General features: G+C 46.0%; 1 protein-coding gene and 1 long non-coding RNA gene across 18 annotated transcripts in view; one reads left to right on the top strand and one right to left on the bottom strand.

The window, feature by feature from the left end:
- Nucleotides 1-459: 459 nt before the first annotated feature.
- The window catches only part of MBNL3 (muscleblind like splicing regulator 3), a 163,643-nt gene continuing 146,664 nt past the window's right edge, over nt 460-17,438 (top strand). For 6 of the 16 annotated variants that reach the window (XM_069074083.1, XM_069074097.1, XM_069074095.1 and 3 more), the window contains exon 1: nt 2,394-2,772. The gene's annotated coding sequence lies outside the window, so the exon portion shown is untranslated. The other 10 variants (XM_069074087.1, XM_069074086.1, XM_069074085.1 and 7 more) reach the window with 10 other exon arrangements.
- On the bottom strand, nt 2,958-10,322 carry LOC138150674 (uncharacterized). 2 transcript variants are annotated; one of them, XR_011165625.1, is made up of 2 exons: nt 5,082-10,322; nt 2,958-4,220 (listed from the first exon to the last, which is right to left on the bottom strand). It is a non-coding gene; the product is annotated as an uncharacterized lncRNA (long non-coding RNA). The 2 variants fall into 2 exon arrangements; XR_011165626.1 differs by lacking the exon at nt 5,082-10,322 and adding an exon at nt 4,327-5,032.

Raw genomic sequence — 17,438 nt, 5'->3', positions numbered from 1 at the left:
ATTTTACAGATGTGGAAACTGAGAGGGAGAAAGGACTGGTGAAATAAAATTCGGAGCATGGAAGCAGCCAAGGGTTAATGTTCATCAGTTTGTCTAAGACCGCTACTGAGATTCCTGAATATTTATGCTTATCAACCACTACAGTATTTAAAAATATATAACAACAACAATAATAAAAACCTGTAGGGTTACTTACTGGTATTAGTCATTACTGATATTTATGCAGTCAGGCGATAGCTGAGGTTTTTCTTATACTTTATTACTCTGAACAGTCTAAAGAAATCTAGCTGCATAGATGTAAAGTTGTGAGTTTTTTAAATATAATATTGCACGTCTTTGGTTTTCTATTTTCCTCTGAAAAATGTTGGGGAGCTCATTTCAGGGCTAACCGCTCCGGCTCCACTTAATACAAAAGTACTTTGCAACGCACAGCCTCTCTCTCTCCCCCCCCCCCTTCTTAGCCCCCGCCCCCCTAGCCCTTATCAGAGGGAAAAATGGTTTGGGTATTCACAGAGAGGCAGAGGATGGGGGTAAGCCGACTTGTGAGTATGTGGTCTCTTCTCGTCTCCTGTCTATTTTCTAATCCATATCTTTCTTTCAAATGTATTTTTTGTCTCTTCTATTGTTTTATATATCTTCTTTTCTATCTCTTAGATGACTGTGATTATATTTTAGATAAATATTAGCCCGCGGACAGGTTTGTTTTTGGCTCTTTCTCTCTCTTTTATAACACTAGATTTCTATGCCAGTTATTGTTATTGTGCTAAAACTTTTTTTTTTCTCGGAAGTGTAGCTTGCTGCATGAACTGTACTTTTTTTAAAAAATAAGTTTAAATATGAGCCTGATAATTTTTTTTTTTTTGAAGACTGCAGCTTACCAAGGAAGTGGCTTTATTCCTCGGGGAATAGACTCAACGAGTGTCTGGGCGGCCCCGGCTAGGCTACGATCGTGTGGTTTTTGCTTATTTTTAAATAGTCTCACACCCTAGTGAAATAAACACGATCTTCTGTGTTTTGATTTTGACGCACCGGAACGGTGCACAAAGGGAAAAAAAATTGTATGGCTATATGTATGTGTGTTAAGAAATATTATGCGATGAGGAGCATGAAATGTGTCCATATGCCAGGTGTGAGAGGCAGAGTAATTCTTTAGCCCCGCTTTGGAATCCTAAAAGAAAGGAGAGAGACTGCGAAAGGGAGCGAGAGCGAAACGGAGCAGGCAAGCAAGCAAGCAAGCAAGCAAGCAAGCAAGCAAGCAAGCAAGCAAGAAAGAAAGAAAGAAAGAAAGAAAGAAAGAAAGAAAGAAAGAAAGAAAGAAAGAAAGAAAGAAAGAAAGAAAGAAAGAAAGAAAGAAAGAAAGAAAGAAAGAAAGAGGCAGACTCCTGAATTCTCCCAACTGGGCTGGGACTCGCCTAATTTAGGGTCAGAGCGAGGTGCTTCGAGCAAGGTGAGCCGTGCCAGGGCTGGTGCAGCTCTGTGCCGGGACCTCCCTCCCTCCCAAGCCTCCCGGCGGGCGGACAGGCGGGCGGGCTCTGCCGGCTGGCATGCCGTGCAACTGCAGGAGACGGCGTGCCTACTTTTGGGGCTGCGCACCTTCCTTGTCGCCGTCCCCCAGGTCTTTTACTGGCTCTAGGGAGGTTCTTTTAAAGACAGCGAATTTCTTTATTGCATTTAATAATTGATCAGCAGTGGCCCTTAGAGGTGAAAGCCTCGGGAAGGCGGCGGCTGATGGTTCTCCCCCACACACCCCCCCCCCCCCCCCCCCCAGCAACTCTGCTGGTTTGGGCAAAAGCAAAGCCGCCCTAGCCGGGCTGGGCCGGGTCGGGCCGGGCCGGGCTGGGCTGTGCTGGAGGCTCGGGGCTGCGCCGATCGCCGAGCCTCCACCTCCCCCTACCGGTGCTGAGCCCCCCAGGTCCTGTTGGTGTGTAGTGGGGAGCGCCCATGGGTGTGGGTCTATGCGAGTGTGTGTTTTTCCTTCTTTCCCGTGCAGTGCAGCGGTGCATTTGTTTGTGTTAATTGGTTTGTTGACTCACCTTAGAGTATTGATAGATGCATTTAGCTAGAGAGGAGTGAGGCTTTAGCCTGGGTTGCTATGGCAGCAGCCAGCCCGAGCTCCAAGCATGTACGACATAGATCTTGGAAGCTATTAGGTGCACTCGGGCTGGACTGAACCAAGTCGGCCGGGGAGGGGGGGGCACAGTGAGGAGGGGGCGAGCTCTGCGGAGTCGAGGGGCCCCTGGCGGGGCGCAGTGGCCCGCCCCGGAATCCGGGAGCCCTCTGCAAGCCGGGGGGCCGCTAGCCCGGGGTTGCTGTTGCCAGGGCGGGCGCGGCGGCGCGCGGCGGCGGCGGTGGCGGCGGCGGAGCCCTGGAGGCGCGGGCGGCGCGCGGCGGAGGCGCGGAGGCGCGCGGGCGGCGGCGGCGGCGGCGGGCGCGGGGCTCGCTCTCGCCTTGACATTTTATCCCCCAGAGCTGCATACTTGGAGCTGGCTTGCACGTCCCAGTCATGAAGTTCTGGAGGTGGGGCGGGCTTTAATTTGCTTATATCTAATGATTTCCGAAGCCGGGCTTTAAAATGGCGGCATCCGTCCTGCACCCCTGCTAAAGCCTCCCCCAGCACTTGGGCGACTTTGCTTAGTGCTGCTTTTGCTTCTGCAGCTAACATATGGCATGTGCTGCTGCTGCTGCTGCTTCTGCTGCTGCTGCTGCAGCTGAGAGCTGGGCCCCGTAGTAGCCGATCCAGCCGCCGCTGCTACTCCTGACCATCAGCGGAAGGTAAGGCGCAATCGGACTTTTCTTTTGGGGAGCAAAGTTCTTGAAGAGGCTCCCCCCCAAGCCTCCTCCGGAACGGAGGGAGCTCCCACAAAACCGGAGCAGTCAGAGCATTCAGAACAATCATATTAATATTAATAATAGCCATGCCCTCTTTGCAAGCAAAAGAGATGTACCTTTTGACGAGGTGAGATTTTTGACGGCTCTTTACATTTTGTTTCCCTTTTCCCTCTTTTTTGCCAAAACGCCTGGAAGGGGGCTTAGTGCATGGCATTACTGTAGGAAACCATTTGCGCAACTAAACATTTTTTTTTTACATTTTTCTCCCCCTCCCCATTTTTTGGGGGGAAACGCAGTGCTGTAAACTGTAAGCGGCTTCCTCGCCAACGCTCTTCCTCTGCGCTCCGGCTCAGCAAACGGGGCAAGGTTTTTTTTCCCCCCATCTTCTTTTTCTTCTTCTTAAAAAAAATACTATTGGGACCTGGAAAGAATGATGACGCTTTTAGATTCTAAGGGATGTTCAGAAAGTGATTTTGGGGGGGGGGGGGGGAGTTTTTCCACTCCAGAGCCTTCAGTTAAAGAAAAAAAAAAAAGACTAGCTGCATCAAATGAGTAGCGAAAGTTTGGTTTGTGGATTATTTGATTGCGTCTCTCAGGAAGGGGGGGAGGCGGCGAAACCTACTGTGTGGATTTGGGGTTCCTGCGACTGTCTTAGGGGACACATTTTGGTGTCCTTTGCATGGCATTCATTCTTGTCTGCCTTTTATTAGGGAAGTGCTTTTTTTTTTCTTTTGTGGGCGAACTTTCCCTTCAATTTGTGGATCCGGGATTCGCTGCAGATTACTTGCATAGCTCCACAGCCGACAGGACAGCAATCACAGTCAAAACATTTCCCTTTCTTTCATTTCGAAAAGGTTGCTCATTTTTGTCAGTGCGCTGGATCCACCCCCACCCCCACCCAGCACCCCCAGCTTGCAGAAACAGTTCTGAAGACTTAGGAAAGGGACTGTGGGTTGCTTTACAAATGTTGGAGATGAACACTGGGCTCTGAACAGCGGCTATCTATTTGGGCTAAAATCGGTACCTTCTGGAGGTCTTAGCCTGTGTACAGCCCTTCCGATTCGACCTATTCAAACCAAGAAGCTACTTTAAAAAAGAAAGCCAAAAAAAGAACATCCCCCATTTTAAGTTTTCTCTTTTCACCCTTCCCGCTCTCCCCCACCCCCCAGACCCAGGCACGCTAAACAGTCTTTTCCGCCTGTAGACTGGCTTTTCTGCTCCCATTTCTGACCACTCTTATCTCTCCCCAAGCAGCAGAAACTACTTGACAGACTCCCATGGCACAATAGTTACCAAGACAGTGAGGGGTGAAGAGAGGGAGCCAAAAGATTTTCTGTCCATCTCCTAGGGCATGCGCACTTATTCAGCTTTGCCACCGCACTGTAGTCTGCCTAGAAACAAAGAAGCAGAGCCCAGTTAAAGTGGTGTTTACTATGTACTGTTTTGTTCTTGTCATTGTTAATTGAGCAAAATAGCTGGAGGTGTTTATTTCCTCACAAAGGAGAGGCAAAATGATGCCAGGGGTGGGGGTGGGCAGCAGGTAGACGCTCCTTAAGAAAGGGTCCAGCAGGGCGAGGCAGCAACTTCTCCCCTTTTTCCCAGGCACACACTTAGATCCCAGTTCTCCATGGGTTCTGCCTTCTCATAGGTTTTCCTTGCTGAATCATTGCAGACCTCTGCGCATCAGACCTCTTAAATTACAGCCACGGGTGTCAGATTTGACACATGCCGCAATAGTGCTCAGCCAGCCCATCCTGGCAAAACTAGCTAATATGAGACATTGGGGGAGAAAAGCGCGAGCCATTAACATTCAGTCCTCTTAGGTTGAGGACTTAGGAAAATATAATACATGAGCTTTTGTATGGCAACGTTAGATGGGAAGTTGTTGGAAAGATCTTTTGAAGGAGAGAATAAAGGAGGCTGGAGTGCAATACTTCTGGCAGCTGAGTCCTCCGTTTCACTTCTGCCTGTGTTTAGCAGTTCGGACGATCCCCAAAGCGATTAAAAAATAGTGCGTTTTTCTCCTGATATGTCTGTCCTCTCTAGGAATTTCATAAGCTGTAGTGTATACAGGAATTAGAGCTTGGCTAAGGGGAAACTGCAGTTATTAGAGGAAAGGGTGTCAGAATGGGATAGTAGGTAGGTGATTTGGGGGCTCACTGCAGATCCACTGACTGGAGCTGAAGGCAACCGATTTCCCCTCTTCCTTCTCCCCCCCCCCGCCCCCACCTCTGGGTTCCAACAAAAAGTACCTTCGTAATTTAGACAAGAACTTGACATTTAAATCGTATATGTTTCACTTCATTGTCTGAATTCCAGTGGACTTGTAATTCATCCTGGTGACCGGTAGGCTTATGTTATCCACCCTGCTTCTCAATATGAAAAAGTAATCAAAGCGTCTTAGAAAGAAGGTTATGTGGTTTTGAATGTTTGTATGGTGTTGGGTTGGACTGGGCTGGGCTGCCACTGCACTGTTCTGGTGACCCGCACCCACAGTGTCTGCTGCTGTGACAGTGGTTACTTTTTCCAGGTAGTATCTTTCTCAGGTAGTCTGATGGTGATGCAGATTTGAGTTTGCATTCTAACCTTGCCTGCTGCCAGGACAGTAATTTAAAGGCAGAACAAGGTGTTTTTTTTTTTTCCCTTTCAGGTTTGAAAGAAATGGTGGGATAGGATTAGAAACATTGGGATTTAGGGCATATCAAGCAAGAATAAATTACCTTACATGTTCGACATGTAATTTGATCCTGTAATTAGAGTGAGGTAATAGTCTCTGGCTTGTTAAAACTATCAAATGTCAGCCGGGGCTCACAAATCTATGCAGTCCTGCCTCAGTTGGGGTGTTGTGGTACCTGCAGAAACCTTGTTAAGTTCTTTTTATAACTGAACAGATGAATTTATCTCTCTCTTCTCTTTCCTACCCTCCCTCACCCAGCCCATTTGGAACCTACTGTTACTAGTATATGGCTCTTTAGGGCAAAGAGAAAGGACTACAAAGATCCGATTTTTTTTGTCAGTGTGGGCTTTTTTTTTGAGGGGATTGTTGTTTCTTCATAAGTATAATATAGCTATGGCTTATTGAAAAATAAAAAATAGAACTGTGCCTCAGCTACAGTAAGGCGGTGACTATTTTCTAAGGAAATAAAATATACTGTTTGATGGGGGGAGGGGGAGTAATTTTATCCGCAGTTTAAAAAAAACTGCCCAATGAGGATGCCATTAGATATATGCCAGGGTGCACTTTTAGATAGCCTGGTGTGGCACTCGTCCTCTTCCTAAAATGGCTAGGATACTGGCCAGAGATTCCAATGCCCCCATGTGAACTACAGCCGGGAGCTTTGGGATTAGTGAGCTATCAATTACTTTATCAGGTGTTAATGACTTTGCCTAAAGAAAAGTTCTTTTCAGGTCATTCCAGCCTACCAGTAAAGAGCTCTAATAAATCTGCCACTTAGTCCTGCTTGGTATTAAATTGATGACTGTGGTTAAAACCTTGATGGGGAACAATCACACAATCATGGAATAACCTGTAATCATTTTTTATTGGAAAGAGATAGGCCAGACATAGAAAGGTCAAGGTTGACTGTCAACCAACTGAATAGGACAACATTGACTCTGTCCCCTAAAAGACCCTAGATTCTTACCGGGTCCTTTTAACTTTCCCTTTTTTCAAAGGAGCTGAGGGGAAAAAAAGATTCTCTGTCACCTATTAGGCATGTTTGACAGTTATTAGGAAACTGAGGTAGAATGAAAGATCTTGGATTCCTAATCCAGGCAGTTAACTTGTCAAATATTGAATCCTTCCAGATTCAAGAAGGAAAGTAATAGTAGTAGCAGTAGTAGTAGTAGTAGTAGTAGTAGTAGTAGTAGTAGTAATCCTAGAAAAATCCTGTATATTTCTATGCTGCTTTTCTTCCTATATGTTTATCTCATTAATCCTCATGGTAGCATCAGGAATCCAGGATTTTTTTCTTGCTTTAAATGAGCATTATAAGAGATGTAGAATTGATTGACTCTGCTTGTTAAAATGTTATGGCCATTCCCAGGAACCACTTCCATCAACTGTTAAGTTGTCTCATGGGTAGAAACTCCAGGAGATAAGACCGATGGTTTTAGGTAGGCATTTTGAGGTATGCCTCCCATAAGTAACCCTACCAGTAACTAGGCATTGGAAGGCTATACCAAGAGCAAGCTGCTATTGCCTGAGAAAAGTCAAATCAGAAATTGAGCAGGCTGGCTTGAGGGAGAGCCTGCAGGCTATTTGCTATACTCTGACAGTGGGAATACTGAAAATTTGCTGATTTCCTTCCCCCACTCCCCACCCCCAAAATTCAATCACTCAAGCAGGTTTGGTTCCCTACATCAACTTTCTGCATCATCCAAGAAATCGGAAATGAGTGTACTTTAGGAACATAGACCCATAGGGTAGGTGAACATCACCTGCATTTTAGGGGGTCAAAGAAACTGGATCACAAAAGACAGTGTAAGCTGAAGTTGCAAGGGAACCTGGGGCTGAATTCCAACTCACACCTACCCCCTACTCCCACTGCAGATAGGAATTTCAACTGGTACCCCCCATATTTCCACTGCAGATAGTCATCTCAACTGATGCTCCTCCTATTCCCACTGCAGACTAGAATCTCAACTGGTGCCCCTCCCACTCCATCAGCAGACATGAACCCTAGCTGGTACCACTCCCACTGCAGACACAAACCCCAAATACCCCCACACACACACTGCAGATATGAATCCCAGCTGGTGACCCCCCATTCCTATTATAGACACAAACCTCATTGTAGACACAACCCCCCCACTCCCACTGCAGACGTGAACTCAAATTCTAGTACTCCCCCCGACTCTTACTATATACAGGAACTCTATCTGGCTCACATAGCCCACTCCCACTGAAGACACAAATCCCAGCTGCTGCCCCCCACTCCTAGGATAGACATAAACTCCATCCTGTACTGCCTGACTTCCAATGCAGGCAGGAGCCTCATGTGGTACCCCCTTATCCTACTGCACATAGGAAGTCTACCTAATCCCCCCACTCCTGCTGAAGACATAAATCTCAGCTGGTGCCCTCCCCCACCATAGACACAAACTCTATCTCATTTCCCCCTCCCCACTCTGGCTGTAGACAGGAATCCTATTTGGTGCCTCCCTAACTCTCACTGCAGACAGAAACCTTATCTGGTGCCCCCCATTACCCATAGGCAGCCTGGCTGCCTCCTCCCTACTGAAGATACAAATTCTAGCTGCTTATCCCACTCTTACTGTAGATGTGAACCCCCTTTTGTACCCCCACTCCTACAACAGACATGATCTAAGTTGGGACTCTCCCCACTTCAGACAGCAACCCCACCCATCTGGTGCCCTCTCACCCCCATAGCAAACATGAAGACTAACTGGCACCCTCCTTTCAATTTCTACTGAAAAGACAAATCCCAGCTACTGGCCCCCACTCCTACTATAAACATGAACCCTGTCTTGTATTTCCCTACTCTCACAACAGGCAGAACTCCATCGGGCACCTCCCCCTCTGCAGACAAGAACCCCATATGGTTCCCCCTCCCAGCGCAGATAATAATCTTAACTGGTAGCCCCCATGTCTCCCTGTAGAAGGAACCCCATCTGGTACCCTCAGATTCCCAATACTTAGAGGAATCTTAACTGGTACCCTTTTCATTCTCACTGAAGACAGGAAACTCATCTGCTTCCCCTCCACAACCCCCCCCCCCCACTGCAGATGGGAATACCATCTGATCTACCTTTCCAACCAAAGACAAATTCCAGCTGTTGTCCCCCCACTTCTACTGTAAAAACGGACCTGATTTCATACCCCCCCTTACTCCCACTACAGACAAGAACCCAACTAATACTCTTAACTCCCACTGCAGGCATGAACTGGTGGGCCCACCCACTCATACACATTTAGTATCCCTATTCTCATGTTCACAGGAAGACAAGCCGGTACTCCCCACTCGAACTAGAGACATAAATCCCAGTTGGTGCCCCCCACACCCACTGAAGACATGAGCCCCATTTTATAATCCCTCTCCCTCTGAAGGCAGGAACCTGGCTAGTGTCCTCTTAACTCCTACTGCAGATAGGAGTCCAACCTGGTGCCCCCCCCACTCCCACTGCAGACAGGAATCTCAATTACCCCATCTGCTGTACCTCACCCTCTTGCTGCAGACACAAACCTCATCCAGTGTCCCCTTTCAGTCCTACTACAGAAAGTAACCCCTTCTACTCCTACTGCAGACAGGAGCCCTAGCTGGTGCGCCCCCATCCCCACCCCTTCCCACCGCAGTCAATGTTTCCAAATGTTGCCCTTCCCCATGCTCCTAAGGCAGATGGGAATCTCAACGATAGCTCCCCTGTCCCTTCCCCCCCCACATTCCACAGAGAGGAGCCAAAGCTGATGCCCTCCCCCACTGCATAATGATAATGATGACTAGAATTTATATGGTGCCCTAAGGTTTGCAAAATGCTTTACTTATGTTATGTCATTTGGCATACTTCAGCTGGTGCCCCCCCATCCCCCCCTCCCCGCTGCAGACCAGGTCCACCTGGAGGAATGTCTTGTGGCTTGTACACACCTCAGTGAATCCATTCTTGATCCTTTTGAACCAGACCTGCAAATGAAATGGCCTCCCCCACCCAAGTAAGTCACATTCTGCAGTCTCTTCTCCTATGGAGTTGAAAAAGCGATTGTCCCAGGTGAAAATTGAAAGACCCTGGGACCTGTCTCCTTTCCAGGGAAACACTGATTGCCTATTTAGAGGGTGAATTTGCATGGGTTTTTATTTCCCGAGATACTGGGATGAATGGCTGCTCTTTTTAAGGCACCCAGAAAAGCCAAGTCCAAATGGTGGCCCAGACGAGAGGCACCACAATCCTCTTTTGTGCCCAGATAACCGTACCCCTTCGGGCAGAGCTTCACCTCCTCTCCTTATGTCAATGGAAGCCAGCCAAACTGGGGCAGGCCTGAGGAGGAAGCAGGCAGGCTTGCAGGGGAAGAAAGAAGCAAAAAGGGGGAGAAAAGGCTTGGTCAGGAGAGATGGGCAAGAAAAGAGGAAACCAGGCAGGCAGTTTTCATTTCAACTTTTATTCTGCTGCCTTATCCCCAGTGCCTAGCACGGTGCCTCTCGCATAGTAGGTGCTTAGTAAGAATTGAATTCAACTGAATTCCTTCTTTCTTCCCTTCCCCCAGACCCAAAATAAAATAAAACATGAGAAAAAGAGAAGGTAATTTTAGCCTGGGTCTGTATCCTGTAGCATGATTCTGCATTTATTTGCTTTACTAATTGAGGAAATTAATTTGTCATGTAGTGTTAAGGTTACTCTTGGCCCTTACATGGGACCTTCTATTGAAGGCAGAAGCACATACTCCTTGTGGATTGTTTTTATTTTCAACAGTCCGTCTGGAGTATTTGATTATTTTTTTTTTTCTAGAACAGACTTTTGAACAAAACACAGAGCCGGATGCACTCCGTGTACCAAATCCCTCCTTCCGTAGCCCTGGAAGGGGAGTTTCAGCAAACAGGAGGGGCCCCAATGCCCACTCTCCAGGGCTCTGAGCAAACCCACTGGCCTCCAGGCTGTGGACATCTCAGAGCGTGGCTATTTTTAGAGAGTCAGACAGAAGCCCCCAGTGGGTTTGTTTTCCCGTGTGATTGACACAATTAAACGAAACCTCACCACTTGGGTCAGTCAGCAAGCATCTCTTTCAGGCATCCAGGGCTAAATGGAGAAGGGCCATCTTCAGTGAAAATTGGCCCCACTTTAAAGACCCCCCCATTTTATATCCAAGGGCTTCTGGGTACATAAAACTGGGGGTGAATATGCCCTTGTAATCATATCTGTTGATGAAAGTCTTGCAGAGAACTGCACACTGCAGATATAAGCTGTGTCAATAAGAAGTCTGTTCAGCCCCTGCACCCAGCTTGGGCATTGGCCTATGATTGGCAGACTCCCGAAGGGAGGGCCCGCCTGGCTGGAGAAAGTCCTAGGGTTTTGGCGGCACTTCTGACTGACTGCCTGACAGACTGACTAGTTCTCCAACACCCTCTCTGCCCCACTTTTCACTTGGGGGCAGGGGAGGGGTATTACTCAGGCAGCTACTTTTAGCCATCTATCACAGAAGGGCAAAAATGAGTTTTCTTTCCTGATGGGGGACACTCCCAGGCAAAGGCTGCCTTTCTTAGGGCCTTCAAAGTTGATAGGCCAAAAGGATATAAAATGGGACTTGGAGTTTCCCAGTGGGAGAGGAAAGCACCAAGGCCAAATCCATGTGTGTGTAGTGTGCTAACTTGAGAAAAGAAAAAGAAACCAAAGCAGGAGCCCTATGGAGCTATTTGCAAGCCAGCCAGCATGTTCAGGAGCACACTTGATAGGGGCCCACCTCATCCTGAGGGCATGAACCAGCCTCCAACCAACCAACCAACCAACCAATCAGCCCCACCCGGCCCTGGGCCAGATAGTTCTCTGGGAGAAATATTTTCTCTGCCCGCTGTGCCTTTATCAGTTTCTGATCAAGCTCATGGAAAGGGTGGGTCTGTAGAACTGCTTCTCCAGAATTGAAATCATGGCCACTGTTTTAAGTGAATCAAACTGAGCTATTCTAGGGCACCATTTCCAGGGGGGTTGCCCTAGTTAAGTGTCGATAGCATAGGTTAAGTAAATACCTTTTGTCAAGGTTACACTCACTTTCCATAGGCAAGCCTGGAGTGGACAATGGTCCCCCTTATTCCTTACCCCTCTAGTTCCAAAGAAACCACCTTCCCATTTTCAGTCATTAAGCAAAGAGGGCAAACAGGCCTAGCAATCCTGAAGCACTGGTGGTGACAAGCAATGACAGGAAATGCTGGTTACACTGGTCCCCTTCATAACTTGGGGAGGCTGCAGCTGGTTAATTTGTTTTTACTTCCTGTTTGGGGACAGTTTGGGTCAAAAGTAGCACTATGCTTTGGCGTGTGTGTGTGTGTGTGTGTGTGTGTTTGTGTGTGTACTTTTTCCCTCTATAAAGATATTTGGCTTTATTCCGTAAGGCCACAATAAATCTGTCACCGGGCCCCGGTTTTTGTATATTTTATAGACTGGATCATGTGGTTTGAGTTTAATTTAGCAGGCAGCATGCTTTTCTTCGTGGTTTGGCCCTGACGCATGTTGCTTTGGGGTGTTAGATACCACCCGGGCATTTCTGGAGGACACAAAAACTAAGCTTCTCTATTTACACAAAAGCAAGTGCTGAGGAGGGCATTTCCTACCAGTTAATGACTGGTTGAAAGGGCCAACAGGCCAAATCCAGGCAGGAGAGGAACACTCATTAAATGTCAGGAAATGCCCAGCATTGATCGATTGTTTCTTTTCTAAACAGGGTTGGGCAGAGAGTAAAGCTACGTTCATTGCCTTTGTTATCCCCACATGGAAAGGGGAGCCCAAAGCAGAGGCTTCATGGTCATGGTCATGGTCATGGTCATGGTATGGGTGTGGCATTACCTTGTTGGGAGAACTGATCTCTCTGTTAAGCCTCCCTGACCCACTGGCCCACCCCAAAAAAGAGTGGGGCTCCATTCTGTTCTTTTCCATCCCAGTTCATGGTGATTCACCAAGTTTATATTTCATGCCATAATGACTGATGGAGGATGGCATTTCCTTTGACTTAATGACCCACTGGAAAGGAACCTGCAAACCCAAGGCAAAGTGGAGAGGCCTTAACCTTTACAAACATTAACTGCCCAACCTGGAGGTCAATAATGCAGTCTTAAAGGCTTTGGGAGTATCAGTAATGACCTCCAGGTTGGGCAGTTAATGTTTGGCAAGGAGTTTTCTGATTGATTGCGGGACAGGGAATTGCTAAAATGGGAGAGCACCTTGGCGTGGAGGGAAATACCATTTTCAAGGTTAGTTTAACAAGGGAGCTTCAGTGGGCCCAATTTAATCCTCACTGGATCAGCACCAACAGGATCTGGACATTGTTTATGAAGGTACTAATGATGATGATAAATGTTTGTCATGGTTTTCAAGTTTACCATTACAAACAAAATCTTCCTATGAAGGAGTCTTGTCCTTAACATCATTGTTGCCTCATAAAAAAAAAGATTGTAAAGTGATGAGGCAGTCCCATATTGGGGCTCACATTTCATAATAACTCACATTTCTAGAGTGCTTTAAGGTTGGCAAAGCACTCACATCCATCATCTCATTTGACCTTCACAACAGCCCTGGGAGGTGGGTGCTATGATTATCAGCCCCATTTTACAATTGAGGAAACTGAGGCACAAGGCAGTGAAGTGACTTGCCTAGAATCGAATGGGAAGTAAGCATCAGATTGGGATTTGAACACAGGGTCTCTTGCTTCCAAGTGCAATGCTTCATCAGTTAGTTTAGTGACAGAAACCTGAAAGGAGGATTCCGAAAGCCTCTAAGTAGTTAGGTCTCCTAGGACAATTCATTCCCCCTCACTGAGGCTTAGTTTCCCCTACAGTAAAATGAGGAGGAATGGACTAGAGCAATCCCAGCTCTGGCCATTTGAGAGCCTGTAAACAGGTTGACTGAACTCTCAGCGATGCAGAACAAGTTATGAGTGGTGGTTGGGGGAGGGAGGGGTCCAAACTCAGGAAGTCTCATCTTCCTTTCAAATTCAGCTTCATAGATGGTAAATGTTTATAGAGAGGAAGCCGGCCATTCCACTGGCTTTAGTGGTCTCATAATATGGGCAGATGGGTAACTCCCTCCAGTCTATTGTTAACATATATTGAAGTTCTCCCAATTGATTATTGATAAAAGAAGCACCACCAGGGTTGGTTTGGTTCAATAGTTTAATCTCCCTTGAAAATGTCATTTCTTTCCTCCCTTCCTTTTGGTGGGCAAGGGGTGGAGGGGGGAGGGAGTGGATGCTTGGCTAGGACCACTAAAATGAGGGCAGTCACTGAAAGCTTGAGATGTGGATTTCTTCATAGTTTTGAATGCCCTATCACATGTACAACAAACCAAATATTAGGTTTCATTGTGGGCTTGGCAAATGTCACTCTCTGCTCTTTTAATATTTAGTAATCCAGGGCTTGTCCTTCTGCCCCAGCTCCCATCAAAGATATTTAAGAAGTACCAGTGCCTACTCTTGGTGTAGCTGTTTGATGAATAAACAAATGAGTAAATGAACGGTCAATTGCAACCACATACTTCAGCATACTTTTGATATATATATTTATCAGCAAAACTCTTTTGATAATTGGCAATAAACATATTTTCAAGATTCCCCCCCAGCAGTCTTAGGTTTTATTATTAAAAAATAGACTTGGGACAGTTATGTGGCATAGTGGATACAGAACCAGCCCTCAAATCAGGAGGACTTGAGTTCAATCTGGCCTCAGACATTTAACTAGTTGTATGACCCTGGGCAAGTCACATTGCCTCAAAAAAGGGCCTAATTTTCTCTTCTGATTATAGATGTGTATATAATGCACATACAAGTATGTGTGTATATGTATTACACATATGTGTATGTATATACACACATATACTCATAGATTTAGAGCTGGAAGGGACCTCCAAGGCCATCTAATATAACCCCTTCCTTTTAAAGAGAAGGAAACTAAGTTACAGGGAAAGAAAGTGACTTGGCCAAAGTCACATATAAGATCTTAGCCCTTTAGCTAGAAGGGACCTTAGAGCACATCTAATCTGCCCTCCTCATTCATTCAGTCTCTTGGCACACAAGGGCCTAACTGGGATTCAAACCCAAATGCAGCATCCGGGAGGTCAGACCATTTGCCATTGTGCCTAAGCCTGACTCCTTGAGGCAGGGCTCAGCAGACTCAGATATTCTGAATCAGAGACTGTTTCTGAAAATCCAAGTTGATTACTTTCAAGTAGGTCCCACAATGACAATCTCCTCACCCCTTATGGAGGGATTGGGGGGCAGTGGTCAGTGGACTGGATTTTGGTCAAATTTGAGCCCACCACATCCTACCTACTGAATGGGTTTCTTCACATCTCTGGGCCTCAGTTTCATCCTCGGTAAAATGAGGAGCGAGGTTGGTCTAGTTGACCTCCAAGGTCCCGTTTTCAGCTCTAAAACTGTGATCTTAATGAGTAACTTCCATTTTCTTTCAAACTATATGCTAATGTCCTTAAAAAAATGGATTGATTGAGTAGATTAAACATGCCCCCCAAATCTTGTTTACATTATTCAATTGCATAGCAAGCCCTTTCTTTATAGCTTGTGCAAAAGGAAATTTCAGGGCAGTTCAGGGTCAGTTATCAGAGACTGAATTGGTAGAGTCCAGAATAATGAGTTTTGACAGTACTCTGTATACAACCTTCAGTACTGCCTTATGGCATTAGGAAGGCAGTTTGGTCTTGGGTATAATTTGCAAATAGAATCGAAGGACTGATGGGGCCTGGGGATTTAAGCTTAAGTACTGACTTAACTGCTCTGTGCCTCAGTTTCCCTTCTTAAAAGCAAAGAGGTTTCATCTAATTGTACCACGAAACTTAAAATGAGAAGTGCTTTGAGATCACAAAAGGTGAAGATAAGTGAAAAAAATAATATTTTTCAATCCCAAGAACCAGAAAATGAAGTGAGCTAGGAACAGAGGCCAAAACAGGAAGTCTGTTTTCTAAATTATAAAAGTTACGGGAGTCAGAAGGGTGGTTAATTAAGCTGAATGGGGAAGGACTTAGCTAGCAATGTAAATATTGAAAAGTAATTGGTTAATTTAGGGATAAAGTTGCAGGGGGGTGGGCCGGGAGACTGGTCTGGACTTATGATTTCATCAGTGTAAGTCATTTCCATTGTGAAAATTCTCTCCACTGATATAGATCTAGAATTTCAAGAATTGCCTAGAGCATCAAGAGTCTCAGTGACTTGGTCAGAGTCACACAGCCAGTATATTTGAGAGGCTGACTTGCACTCAAGTCTTCCTGGCTCTAAGGCTGGTCCCCAATCCACTCCACTTTGAGGCTTCTTAAGGTAATATTGTATGAGCTTTAAGAATAAGGATGGAGGGGAGTTTCCATACCAAGAGTTCCCTACAGTAATGAAAGTATAGATCTGGATCGCCCGGAAGGACAAAAAAAGTTAAGAGAATTTCCAATTTAAATGTTTAATATGGAAATACATATAGACTATATGGGTGCAAGAAGGGGGGGGATTAATTCACAAATAAATACTATTATGACATTTTCACACCTACCAAATTTTCCTGTGCCATTGCATGAAGTATGGGCTTAATAAATATGTTTTAATTGGGGGATTGGAACTGTGATGAGTGACGTTTTTTGCTGCATTGGGTGAAAGCAGAAATACAGATTACCTTGTGCTGCTGAAGGCTTATGGGTGGTGTGGTCAGAAAGCCAGGAGACATAGAAATAAAGAAGAAAACCTAACCCTATAGCCTTCCAGGTCATTGTGTGCATGGTCTCAGGGGTCATCCCCAAGAGGAGATCAAAAGTGCCCTAAGGATCTGGAGCCAATTTCATGAATATTTCTTTGATTTTAAAATAAATAAATCAGGCTGGGAGTGGCCCTGTGGGGTTCTGCTGTATCCCCAGCCTGATCCTGAGGAGCTTAGAATTCCATTGGCTTCTTGTCTCTGCAGAGTGGTAGCTCAGCGCTCCTTTTGCTAGTAGACACTTCAGACTTCAAACCCTAGTCATTGCTCTTCCAATGAAATATAATCTTAGCCGTAATGAGTCAGTCACTTATTTCTGGGAATGTAAATGTGTTCTGTGAGCCCTCTCTATTAGGAATTGGGGGAAAACCCACCTAATGACAATGAGCATCCATCAACTTGTGTTATGTTTCAATGTCATCAACTCTTGCCATCACCTGAAGTTGAATGTTGACTATATTATTACATTTTTTAACATGAAAAGTACAGAATTTTGGTGGGTGAAATTGGCTATATTTTCACTACATGATTATGAGCTACACACACACGTATGTGTATGTATGTATTCATTTATCCACCCTAAACATTTGGCTTCAGACGCCTAGAAAGTGACGGATTCATTGATGGGTGCTGGTACACATCCTCCATCATCTATAGGGCTATTACTTACCCTGTTTCATGCAGAATCTGGAGTAGATGGAAGAAGTGGTGGGCGCTTTTGGTGTGAGTGCCTGTGATTTTCAGCAGCAAGCATGTGGTCTGGGGTGTGTTTTAGGCAAACAGAATTAGTCACTGTTTTGGGGTGTCTGTTCTCTTCCTCCTTTTCTCCCTTCTTTCAGCCTTCTGGGTTTTTCAGTGTAGAATATTCGACAAATTCAGGAGACATAGGCAAGTACTCCTGTGGGAGGGGCAGATTCCACTTAGCTCAAACCAGGACTAGTGTTTCCTCCAGCCTGTGCCCTTTCTAAATAAGCTTGGATGAGATTTACAGGCCCTGTGTAACATACCCCACATATGACATGGGTGTCTTGGAAGGGGGCTTAGGACTGGAGGCTTTCACCAGGTGTTTATGGGCTGTTGATTGTGTCCACCTTGTTATGTGAGAGGCAATTGGAAGGCAGAAAGGCAGGAAGGCAGGAAGGTAGGCAGGCAGGCAGGCAGGAAAGAAGGAAGGAAGGAAGGAAGGAAGGAAGGAAGGAAGGAAGG

This window comes from Petaurus breviceps, unplaced genomic scaffold (assembly GCF_028583685.1).
Source record: "Petaurus breviceps papuanus isolate PSGF00001 unplaced genomic scaffold, PetGlider_PUasm1.0 90881, whole genome shotgun sequence".
Taxonomy (NCBI): Eukaryota; Metazoa; Chordata; class Mammalia; order Diprotodontia; family Petauridae; genus Petaurus; species Petaurus breviceps.
This window is presented reverse-complemented; position numbering and strand designations above follow the sequence as displayed.